Source organism: Camelus dromedarius, chromosome 35 (assembly GCF_036321535.1).
Source record: "Camelus dromedarius isolate mCamDro1 chromosome 35, mCamDro1.pat, whole genome shotgun sequence".
NCBI classification, from domain to species: domain Eukaryota; kingdom Metazoa; phylum Chordata; class Mammalia; order Artiodactyla; family Camelidae; genus Camelus; species Camelus dromedarius.
Window position 1 is genome coordinate 13,117,918 of NC_087470.1, and position 11,922 is coordinate 13,129,839.

The window sequence follows — 11,922 nt, forward strand, 5'->3', positions numbered from 1 at the left end:
GTTGTTTCCATGTCTTGGCTCTTGTAAATTATTCTGTTATGAACATTGGGGTCCATGTATCTTTTCAAATTATAGAGTTTTACCCTTTTAGGGTATATATGCCCAGGAGTCAGGCTGCTGGACCTACTTTTGGATTTTTAAGGAGACTCCACACTGTTTTCCATAATGGCTGCACAAAGTTACAGTCCCTCCGAAAGTGTGGGAGGGTTCCCTTTTCTTCACACCCTCTCCAGCGTTTATTATTTATAGATGTTTTTGATGATGGCCATTCTGACTAGTCTGGGATGGTACCTCGTTGTAGTTTGGATTTGCGTTTCTCTAATAATTCATGATGTTGAGCATCTTTTTATGTGCCTGTGGGCCATCTGTATGTCTTCTTTGGAAAAATGTCTATTTGGGTCTTCTGCCCATTTTTTGAATTTTTTTAATATTTTATTTATTTACTATTGTATTACTTATTTTTTTATTTTGGGGGTGAGGTAATTAGGTTTATTGATTTTTAGAGGAGGGACTGGGGATTGAACCCAGGACCTCATGCATGCTAAGCGTGCGCTCTACCACTTGAGCTATACCCTCCCCTCTGAATGGTTTTTTGTTTTTTTCTTAATATTGAGTTGTATGAGCTGTTTGTGTATTTGGGTTATTAACCCCTCATCAGCTGCATGGTTTGCAAATATTTCCTCCCATTCCATAGGTTGTCTTTTCAATTTGTTGATGATTTTCCTTACTGTACAAAAGCTTCTATGTTTGATTAGAACCCATTTGTTTATTTCTGCTTTTATTCCTTTCACGTTGGGAGACTGATCTAGGAACTTTATGGTGTCATGTCTTATATTTAGATCTTTAAACCATTTTGAGCTTATTTTTGCATATAGTGTAAGGGATTTTTCTACTTTCGTGGATTTACATGCAGCTGTTCAGCTCTCCCAGAATCACTTGTTGAAGACACTGTCTTTTCTCCATTGCATATTCTTGCCTCCTCGGTCATAGATTAATTGACCAGAGGTGTGTGGGGTTTTTTTCTGGGCTCTCTATTTGGTTCCATTGATCTATGTATCTGTTTTTGTACCAGTACCACAATGTTTTGATCACTTTAGCTTTGTAGTGTAGCCTAAAGCCTCCAGCTTTGTTCTTTTTCATCAGAATTTCTTCAGCAATTCTGCATCTTTTGTGGTTCCATGTAAATTTTAGGATAATGTGTTGCAGTTCTCAGAAAAAATCTCATGCCAATTTTGATAGGGGTCGCATTAAATCTGTAGATTGTTTTAGGTATGTGGTCATTTTAACAATATTAATTCTTCCAAGAATTCTATCCTATCCAGGAGCATGGAATATGTTTCTATTTCTTCAAATGATCATCATTTCTATTATCAATGTTTTATAGTCTTCAGTGTATAGGTTTTTTTTTTACCTCCTTGGTTAAGTTTATTCCTAGGTATTTTATTTTTATTGACACAATCTTAAATGGTATTTTTTTTCTCTTTCTCATAATTTCATTGCAATGTAAAGAAATGCAACAGATTTCTGTGTGTTAATCGTGTATCCTGCTACCTTGCTAAATTCATTTATTAGTTCTAATAGTTTTTGTGGGTTCTATATATGGAACATCACGTCATCTGCAAATAGTGACCGTTTTACCTCTTCTCTTCCAATTTATATATATTTTATTTCTTTTTCTTGACTGATTGCGGTGGCCAGGACTTCCAATACCATGTTGAACAGAAGTGGTGAGAGCGGGCATCCTTATCTTGTTCCTGAAATTAGCAGGAAGGATTTCCGTTTTTCACCCTTGAGTCTTGTGTTGGCTGTGGACTTGCTATAAACTGCTTTTACGATGTCGAGGTATGTTCCCTCTATACCTACTTTGGTGAGAGTTTTGATCATGAATGCGTGTTGAATTTTGTCCAATGTTTTTTCTGTGTCTAATGAAATAATCTTGTGGTATTTGTCTTTTCTTTTGTTACTGTGAGGTATCACACTGTTTGATTTGTGTATATTGAACCATTTTTGCAGCCCTGCAATGAATCCAACTTGGTCATGGTGTCTGATCCTTTTTATGTATCATTGGATTTGCTTTGCTAAAGTTTTGTTGAGGATTTTTGCATCAATATTCAACAGAGTTACTGGCCTGTAATTTTCTTTTTTTTTTGTAGTGTCTTTGTCTGGTTTTGGTATCAGAATGATGTTGCTTTCATAGAATGAATTTGGGAGTGGCCCTCCTCTTCGATCTTTTGGGGTAGTTTGAGAAGGATCAGTATAAATTCTTCTTTGAATGTGGTAGAATTCCCCAGTGAAGGTCCTGGACTTTTGTTTTCAGGGAGTTGTTTTTTTTTAATTATTATTATTACAGATTCCATTTCATTTCTAGTGATCTGTCTGTTCAAGTGATCTGTTTCTTCTTGAGTCAGTTTTATCAGGTTGTATGTTTCTAGAAACTTGTCCATTTCTTCTAGGTTGTCCCATTTGTGGGCATACAACTGTTCATAGTGTTTCCTTATGATTTTTTTTTATTTCTGTGGTATCTATTGTAATTTCTCCTCTTTCATTTCTTATTTTGTTTATTTGGGTCCTCTTTCTTTTTCTCTTGGTGAGTCTGGCTAGAGGTTTGTCAATTTTATCTTTATGAAAAACCACATTTGGGTTTTATTAATCTTTTGTATTGTTTTTTAATCTCTATTTTATTTGTTTCCTTTCTAATCTTTATTATGTTCTTCCTTCTGCTGACTTTGGGTTTTGTTTTTTGCTTTTTTTTCCTAATTCTTTTAGGTGGTGGTTTAGGTTGTTCATTTGAGATTTTTCTTGTTTCCTGAAGAAGACCTGTATGTATTTCCATCTTAGAACTGCCATCTCGATCCTCCTGGCCAAGCTCTACATTTTTACCCACCCTCGTGTTTTATGTTTTTGATATTACAATTAAATTTTTTCATGCATTTTTTATCCATTAACAAATTTTATTTTGTTATTTAAAATACTTCTGTCTTTTAACTTTCATTAGATTTATAAGTGATTTGTAGATTTATAACTGGTTCATCCATCACCATTACATTAGAATATTCTGAATTTAACTTTACCAGTGAGATTTCTAATTTCAGATGTTTTTCTGATACTATACTAATAAGCATCTTTTCATTTCAGCTTTTGAAGTCCTTTTAATATTTCTTTCAAGGCTGATCTAATGGTAATGAATTCTTTCTGCCTTTGCTTATCTAGAAAATTCTTTATCTCTCCTTTAATTCTGAAGGACAACTTTGCCAGTTAGAATATTCTTGGCTGGCAGGGTTTTTTCCCCAGCACTTAAAATATATCATGCTGCTCCATTCTAGCCTGCGAAGCTTCTGCTGTACACCTGAAACATTATGTATCACCTATACTTCAATAAAAAAATTAAAATTAAAAAATCAATTTGAAACAGACTAAAGACTTGCACATAAGACCTGAAGCCATAAAACTCCTAGAAGAAAACATAGGGGGAAAACTCCTTGACATTGGTCTCAGCAATGATTTTTTTGATTCCACATCAAAAGCATAGAAAAAAAAAAAAGCAAAAATAAGTAACTGAGACTATCAAACTAAAAACTTCTACACAGCCGAGGGAATAATCAACAAAATGAAAAGTTAGGCTATGAAATGGGAGGAAATATTTGCAAATCGTGTGTCTGATAAGGGATTAATAGCCAAAATAAATATAGAAGGAACTCTTCACTCAATAGTAAAAAAAAACAAGCAATCAAATTAAAAAATGGACAGAGGAAGTGAATACATCTTTTTCTAGAGAAGACACACAAATGGCCAACAGGCACATGAAAAGATGCTCAACATCACTAATCATCAATGAAATGCAAGTCAAAATTGCAATGAGATATTTTATCTCACAGCTGTCAGATTGGCTGTCAACAAGGGGGAGGGTACGGCTCAGTGGTAGAGCACGTGCTTAAAATGCATGAGGTCATGGGTTCAATCCCCAGTACCTCCATTAAAAAAATTAAAATTAAAAAAAAAGAATGGCTGTCAACAAAAAGACAAGAGATAACAAGCGTCAGTGAGGATGAGGAGATTCTCCACTCACTTGTGCACTGTGATGGGATTGTAAAATGGTACACTATGAGAAACAGTATAGAGTTTCCTAAAAAAATTGAAAATAGAACCATATGATCCAGCAATCCTACTTCATGGCATATAGCCAAAGGAAATGTTTTCCTCAGTGGATGAATGGATAAAGACAATGTGGGATGTGTGTGTGCAAAATTCAGCCGTGAGAAAGGAAAAAATCTTGCTATTTATAGCAACATGGGTGAAACTGGAAGGCACTGTGTTAAGTAAAATACATCAGAAAGAGAAAGAGAAAGACAAATACTGTATGGTACCACTTATATGCGGAACTAAAAAAAAAAAAAAAAAAAAAAAAAAAAAAGCAGTCCAGCTCATAGAAACAGAAAGTACAGAAGTGGTTTTTTAGAGGCTAGGGGTGCTAGAAATAAGCAGATGCTGGCAAAGTGGTACAGACTTTATGCAGAACAGATAAACAAGATTATACTGCAGAGCACAGGGAAATATATACAAGATCTTACGGTAGCGCACAGCAAAAAAAAAATGTGACAATGAATATATGTATGTTCATGTATAATGGAAAAATTGTGCTCTGCACTGGAATTTGACACAACATTGTCAAATGACTATAGCTCAGTAAAAGTGTTTTTAAAAAATGGTACAGACTTTCAAGTGTGAGATAACTATGGTCTGAGGATCTTATGTAAAACATGATGATTACAGTTGTTAACGCTACTGAACAATTGGAATTTGCTTAGAAAGTAGAATGTACATGTTCTCACAAAACAAACAAACAAACAAACACACACGTTTTGTGTCAGGTCCCTGGAAGCTCTCTACTTTCTAACTTCCATGCTACCCTCTTTTTCTCTTCTTGTTCCTTCCTGGCTATTCCCTGATCACCTCTCATGTTTCAAGATGTCACTTCTTCCAAGCTTCTGCTTCTCTAACTCATCGACTCATCTGGCATTGCTGTCCATCCTATGTCATGTTTCTTTGAGAGCATTAATTAGTTCTACTGTAATAGTTTGAGTCTTTCCTAAATCATAGCTGTTATCCTGCTGACGACAACACGCATAGCTGTCTATCTCCAGGATACAATCAAATATTACCTGGTATATAAAACCAGGGAAATTTCAACATGTAAGAAGAAAGACAATCAACAGGTGCCCACCCTGAGATGTCATAGACATTGATATCATCAGATAAAGGCTTTACAGCATCTCCCATAATCGTGCTGCAACAAGAATCAGTGAACGTTCTTAAATGGGATGGAAATGTACAAAGTACCATGCAAGAAACAAGAAATAAAGAGGGACAAATGGAAATTTTAGAACTGAAAAATAAAATAACCAAAATTTAAAATCCACCTGATGAACTCAATAGCAGAATGTAAATGGCAGAAAACAATAATTTGGGAAAAGATGGAAGCTTATAAATTCATGAAGTTCAGTGAATCACAATCAGGATAAACAACCACCAAAGAACCCAAGCCTAGAAACATCAGAATGAAATTTCTGAAAACTAAAGACCAAGAAGTATTCAAAAATCAGGCCAAGGAAAATGAAGACATGTCCCACACAAAAATTTGGATGTTAATGCTCATGGCAGCATTATTCATGAGAGCCAAAAAGTGAAAATAACCCATTTTTGTGTCCTGTGGGACTCCCACTGTCCTGGACCTGCTCCAGTTCCAGCCAGAGCCTCGGAGGTGGTACTCCCCACAGGCTGCCCCCAGCCCTTGCCCACTCCAGCCCACACCAACCTGCCAATTCAGCTTTAGGCGCAGTGCTCCCCGTGGACTGAGCCTGGCCCTTACCCACTGCCGCTCCAGCCTCCCCTGGCCTGCACCTACTCCAGCTCCAGCCAACCTGTCAAAGCCACCAGGTGGAAGCGGTCCACACGGGGAATGATCCCACACAAGGTAACTCTTTCAAGACCAGGAAAGGTAGCTGGTTTCCCTAATTCATAGAGACAAAAGCCAAAGGTCAAACAAAGAGGCGATAGATGAGCATCTTCCAAATGAATGAACCGTAACAATAAAAGCCAGAAAAATGCTAATGAAACAGAATTAAATAATTTACCTGATACGGTGTTCAAAGAAATGGTCATAAGGATGCTGAGTGAACTCAGGAGAGGAATGGAAGAACTCACTGAGAACATCAACAGAATCTTAGAAGACATAAGAAAAACCTACCAGAACTAAATAATACAACAACTAAAATTTTTTAAAATACTCTAGAGGCAATCAACAGCCAATTAAATGATACAGAAAAAAGCAGATAAGAAATCCAGAAGCTAGAATAGTGGGAATTGCCCAATCAGAAGAGCAAATTACTTATTATTATTATTATTATTATTACTATTATTATTATAGTAAGAATAGTTTAAGGGACCACTGGAACAACATCGAGTGTACTAACATTTGAATTATAGGAGTCTCAGAAGGAGAAGATACAGAGAAAGGAACAAACAAACAAAAACCTTATTTGAAGAAATAATGGCTGAAAAATTCCCTAACCTGGGGGAGGAAACAGAGATCCAGGTACAGGAAGAACAGAGGATTGCTAACAAGATGTACCAAAGAGATCTACACCAAGATATATTATGACTAAATGCAAACGTTAAAGATAGAGAGAGAATCTTAAAGGCAGCAAGAAAACAAAAAAGATTGATGACATACAAAGACCCCCTATAAGACTATCAGCTGATTTTTTTTTCAGCAGAAAGTTTGTAAGTCAGAGGGAGTGGCAGGATAAATTTAGAAGGCTGAAAGGAAAAACAGTACAACCTAGAGTACTCTACCTGGCAAGGTCATCATTCAGAATCGAAGGAGAGAAAAGAGTTTCCCAGACAAGCAAAAACTAAAGGAGTTCATTATTAGTAAACTCGCCTTAGAAGAAATGTTAAAGGATCTTCTTTATGCAAATAAGAAAAGACCACAACTCGAAATAAGAAAATATGTGAAAATATGTCTCAGGAGGTAGAGCACATGCTTTGCGTGCACAAGGTCCAGGGTTCAATCCCCAGTACCTCCTCTGAAAATAAATAAATAAACGTATTTACTCCTCCCCCCACCACCCAAAAAAAAATTTGTGAAAGGAAAATAATCTCACTGGTAAAGGCAGTAGACCAGCCACTTAAAAAGCTAGCATGAACAAGATTATACTGTGTAGCACAGGGAAATATATACAAGATCTTGTGGTGGCTCACAGTGAAAAAGAATGTGACAATGAATATACGTATGCTCATGTGTAACTGAAAAATTGTGCTCTACACTGGGATTTGACACAACATTATAAAATGATTATAACTCAATAAAAATGTTTTTAAAAAAGCTAGTATGGAGAGGTTACAAGACAGAAGCAGTACAAATAATTATAACTGTAATAAGTAGGCTATGTATACATAAAATAAAAAGATGTAAAATAAAACATCAAAAACATAAAACATGGTAGGGGACAGTAAAAATGTAGTGATTTTAGAATACCTTCAAACTTGACTATCAGCTTAAAATAGACAGCTATAGAGAGAGGGCGATATAAACGAACCTCATGGCAACCACAAACCAAAAACCTACAATAGATACACAGACAATAAACAGAAAGAAATCCAAATATAACACTAAAGAAATCCATCAAACTACAAGGGAAAAAAAACAAGAGAAAACAGGAACAGGGAACAACAAAAACAACCAGGACACAAAAAGTGGCAATAAATGCATACCTATCGATGATTGCTTTAAATGTAAATGGACTAAATTCTCTAATCAAAAGACATGGAGTAGCTGAATGGATTTAAAAACTGGGACCCAACTCTATGCTGTATACAAGGGACTCATTTCAGATCTAAAGATACATAGACTAGAAAGTGAAGGGATGGAAAACGATATTGTTTGCAAATAAAAAAGCAAAGAAAGCCGGAGTAGCAATACTCATATAAGACAAAGCAGAGCTTGAAACAAGGACCACAACAAAAGGCAAAGAAGGTCACTGCATAATGACGAAGGGGTTAATCCAACAAGAGGATATATGATGTGTAAACATTTATGCATCCAACTCAGGAGCACCATAGTATATAAAGCAAATATTAACAGAACTAAAAGGAGGAATAGGAATGCAATATTAGTAGGGGGGTTTAATACCCCACTTACATCAATGAACACATCATTCAGACAGAAAACCAGTGAGAAAAACCACTGGTCTTAAACGACACATCAGACCAGATGAACTTAGCAGATCTATGAAAAACATTCCATCTAAAAGCAGCAGAAAACATTGCATGCAATATAATGTGTATGTGCAGTCGAACTGTAATAATTCGACATAATAAAACTGAAAAAGAGAGAGATGTAGATGGATCGAGACATTGGATCAATGTGCTTTGTAGAAAAAGAAGAGGCAGTGAACCAAACGTGCAGGTAGGCTCTAGAATCTGAAAAAAGCCAAGGTAGAGAAATTCTTCTTAAACGGTTAAAATTTACAAAGCACGAAAAGGGAAATGTTTGATGTTACTACCATTAAGTACATTTATTCAATAAAATTAATGTCTTTTAAAAAATAAAAAAAAAAAAGCAGCAGAATACACGTTCTTCTCAAGTGCCCATGAAACATTCCCCAAGATCGATCACATGTTAGGCTGCAAAGCAAGTCTCAATAAAGTTAAGAAGATTGAATCATACCAAGCCCCTTTTCAAACCACAACAGGATGAAACTAGGAACGAGAAAATTAAAAAAAAACAAAGCAAATCACACAAACACGTGGAGACTAAACAACAAGGAGCAATGAAACAAATTTAAAAGGAGGAGGAAGTGGCCAAGATGGCAGAGTAAGAAGACGCTGAGCTCATGCTGTCCACGAGCACAGCAAAATTAACAACCATTTACAAAGCAACCATCAATGAAGAAACCTTAAAGACTAACAGAAGAGAATTTCTCCAACCAAAGACAAAAAGAAGAACCACAATGAGACAGGTCAGGGGGGCAGAAATTTGGTAGAGTCAAGACACAGACTTCGGGGTGGGAGACCCACAAATGGGAGGCTAATTTCAATTGCAGAGGCAGTCCCCAAGGAATGGTGGGTCTAAGTCCCATATCTGGCCCCCCCGACTGGGGCTGCTGCCCTGGGAAGATGAGCCCAGATCATTTGGTTTTTAGGGCTGGCAGAGTCTACTTTCAGGAGAGCCGAGAGGCTGTGGGAAATTGAGACATCGTTCTTAAAGGGCACACACAAGATCTCAAACGTCCCAGGACCCGGAGCAGAAGCATTAATTTGAAATGAGCCGGGCTCAGACCTACCTGCTGACCTTTAAGGGCCTCCCAGAGAGGCAGAATGCAACTGGAAGTCACCCTGAGGACATAGATGCGGGTGGAAGCCATTACCGGGAGCCCTCCCTACCACGGGGACGCTGCTCCTGGCAAAAGGGCCATTTTGCAGTCCTGCCTCCAGCCCATTAGCATCAGGACCCAGCCCTTCCCACCGCCTGTTGGCACAGTCGCGGGATGCCCCGGCCAAGCAAGGAGCCAGGCAGGACATACCCCACTGACCAGTAGATTGGCTGCTGCCCTGAGACCCAGTCCCACCCTCCACAGGGACCCACAGCTGGGCTGGCACTAGCCATGGGACCCATGAGACCCCACAATGGCCACCCCAGGATCTAGACTTACCTACCAGCAACCAAACACAAGCCCTGGAAATCACCCCCAACTCGACCATGACCTTGCACACCAGCACGCTGACACCAGCGCCAGGACCCCCATCCCCACGGAGGAGCCACCCTGGGACCCAGCTCCATCCTTCAGCAGTCTGACACTGCCTCAGGGCCGCCCAGGCACTCACACCACCCATCGTCAGCCAACAGAGTTCACACTAAGCAGGGCCTGGCAAGCAACAGAGCTAGAAGCCAGCCACACCAACCAGCATCCCACAGTAGTCAGCCTGCCACACGCAGCCCACAGAGAGGCACCCCGGGGGCATAGGGCCCTGGTGACTGCTGGCCCCGTAGGGACCCTTCTCCAAGATCAGCAAACATAGCCAACCTACCAAATACATAGAAATAAAAACAGAGAATTAGGCAAAATGGTGGCGGGGGAATATAATTCAAACAAGAGAACAAGATAAAATGCCATAAGAAGAGCCAGGGGAAGCAGAGGCAAGCGATCGACATTGGAAAGCATTCAAAGCCAGAGAAAGACAAATGCTCTAAGATACGGCTTACATGTGGAATCTAAAAAAAAAAAAAAAATACAGCAAACTAGTGAATGTAACAGAAAAGAAACAGACTCACAGATGCAGAGAAGGAACTAGTGGTGGAACAAGGGGGAGAGGGGAGGGGGAGGGGCACGGTGGAGGAGGGGCGAAGGGGAGGGGCAAGGGGGAGGCGGGAGATGAAGAGGTATCAACTCTCACATATAAAATAAGCAAAAAGGATGTATTGTACACCAGGAGGAATATAGCCAATATCTTATAATAGCTTTACATGGAGTATAATCTATAAAAATTTTGAATTACTATGTTGCACACCTGAAACTGATACATCGTAAAACCACTACATCCTGATAAAAATAATTATATTTTTTAAAGTCAACGGATTGGATATTGACATTAGCATCATACTGGTCTAAGACAATTAATTAGACATTCATCCATGATCAGAAGTGTCTCAGTGGGAGCGGTGGAACACAGCGTCATTTACCAAGGGACCCTGGAGGACTGTCACTCACCTGTATATCTGAAAAGAGACAAAAGACATTTGGTGAGAACTTCATATCAAGCAGAGTTAGTAAGCTTGCCCCACTCCTCCACACCGTGATTGGAGAAAAAAACTTCGGGAGTGCGACCTCAGATGGGCAAGAGAATTTTTAGAAGTCCAGAATGCCTGAGGATGGACTCCAACACCCATCAGAGAGGGAGGATGCAAGTTTGGACCCAGCGAAGAAGAAGGAACTCCTCCCCTCTGCTGCTCCCACCCAGCCGCCCCAGGGCAGCACTGAAAGCGGCTAGTCTGTTGGGTTTGGGCGAAGTCTCCCCACAGGAGAGTTGGAAAGCTGGCAGCGAGTGCCCAGCCACCCCAGTTGTGTGGGGTGTGACTGGACAGGTTCATTTTTCTCCAGCAGCGCCCAGACTACTGGGGACAGACCTCTATGACAAGGGGCAATGGCGGAGAAAGACAGAGATGCAGATGAGAACTTCCCACATTAAAGGGACATGGACTCTGCTGACTGCTTTAGGATTTTAGCAGGAAGGCAGCCCCCACAAGCTTCTCGGAGAATCCCAACCAAGCATCTCCCCTTATGGTCCAAAGGTACCCCCAACACCCCTTCACTAAGCCCCAGCCTCACCCATTCTGTGTCCAGATCCTTGGGGGAGCTCCCAAGCACAGCAGGTGTGGCAGATCCAGTCATCACGGTGCTTCCAGAAAAATGGATCAGGGTCTGTGCGCAAGGGAGAAGCACCCGCAGGAGCCATAACACTACCTTCTGGAAAAGAGAAGAAGGATTTCTAGCAGCCAGCATCAAGATTTGTAAGAATAAGAGAAGACATTATAGATACTGACAGGTGTATATAGAATCGAGAAACAAGTTTATACTGCGTAACACAGGGAAATATATTCAAGATCTTGTAGTCGCTCACGGTGAAAAAGAATATGAAGATGAATATATGTATGTTCACGCATGACTGAAGCACCGCGCTGTGCACCAGAAATTGATGTGACATTATCAACTAACTGTACCTCAATTAAAAAAAAAATATTTCGGAGCAGCTGAAAGAAAAGAGAGAGAAGGCATTGAAGCTTGACAGCTCTGCCACAAGGGGGAGCAGGAAGAGCGGAGAAGGGCTACACGTGCACAGTCTAGGAAACCCCAGATGAAGCTC

General features: G+C 39.5%; 1 non-coding gene across 1 annotated transcript; it reads left to right on the forward strand.

Annotated features, from left to right (window-relative positions):
• The first annotated feature begins 3,900 nt into the window (after window positions 1-3,900).
• Window positions 3,901-3,973, forward strand: TRNAF-AAA (transfer RNA phenylalanine (anticodon AAA)). Its single transcript has one exon. It is a non-coding gene; the product is annotated as a tRNA-Phe (tRNA).
• The last annotated feature ends 7,949 nt before the right edge of the window (window positions 3,974-11,922 follow it).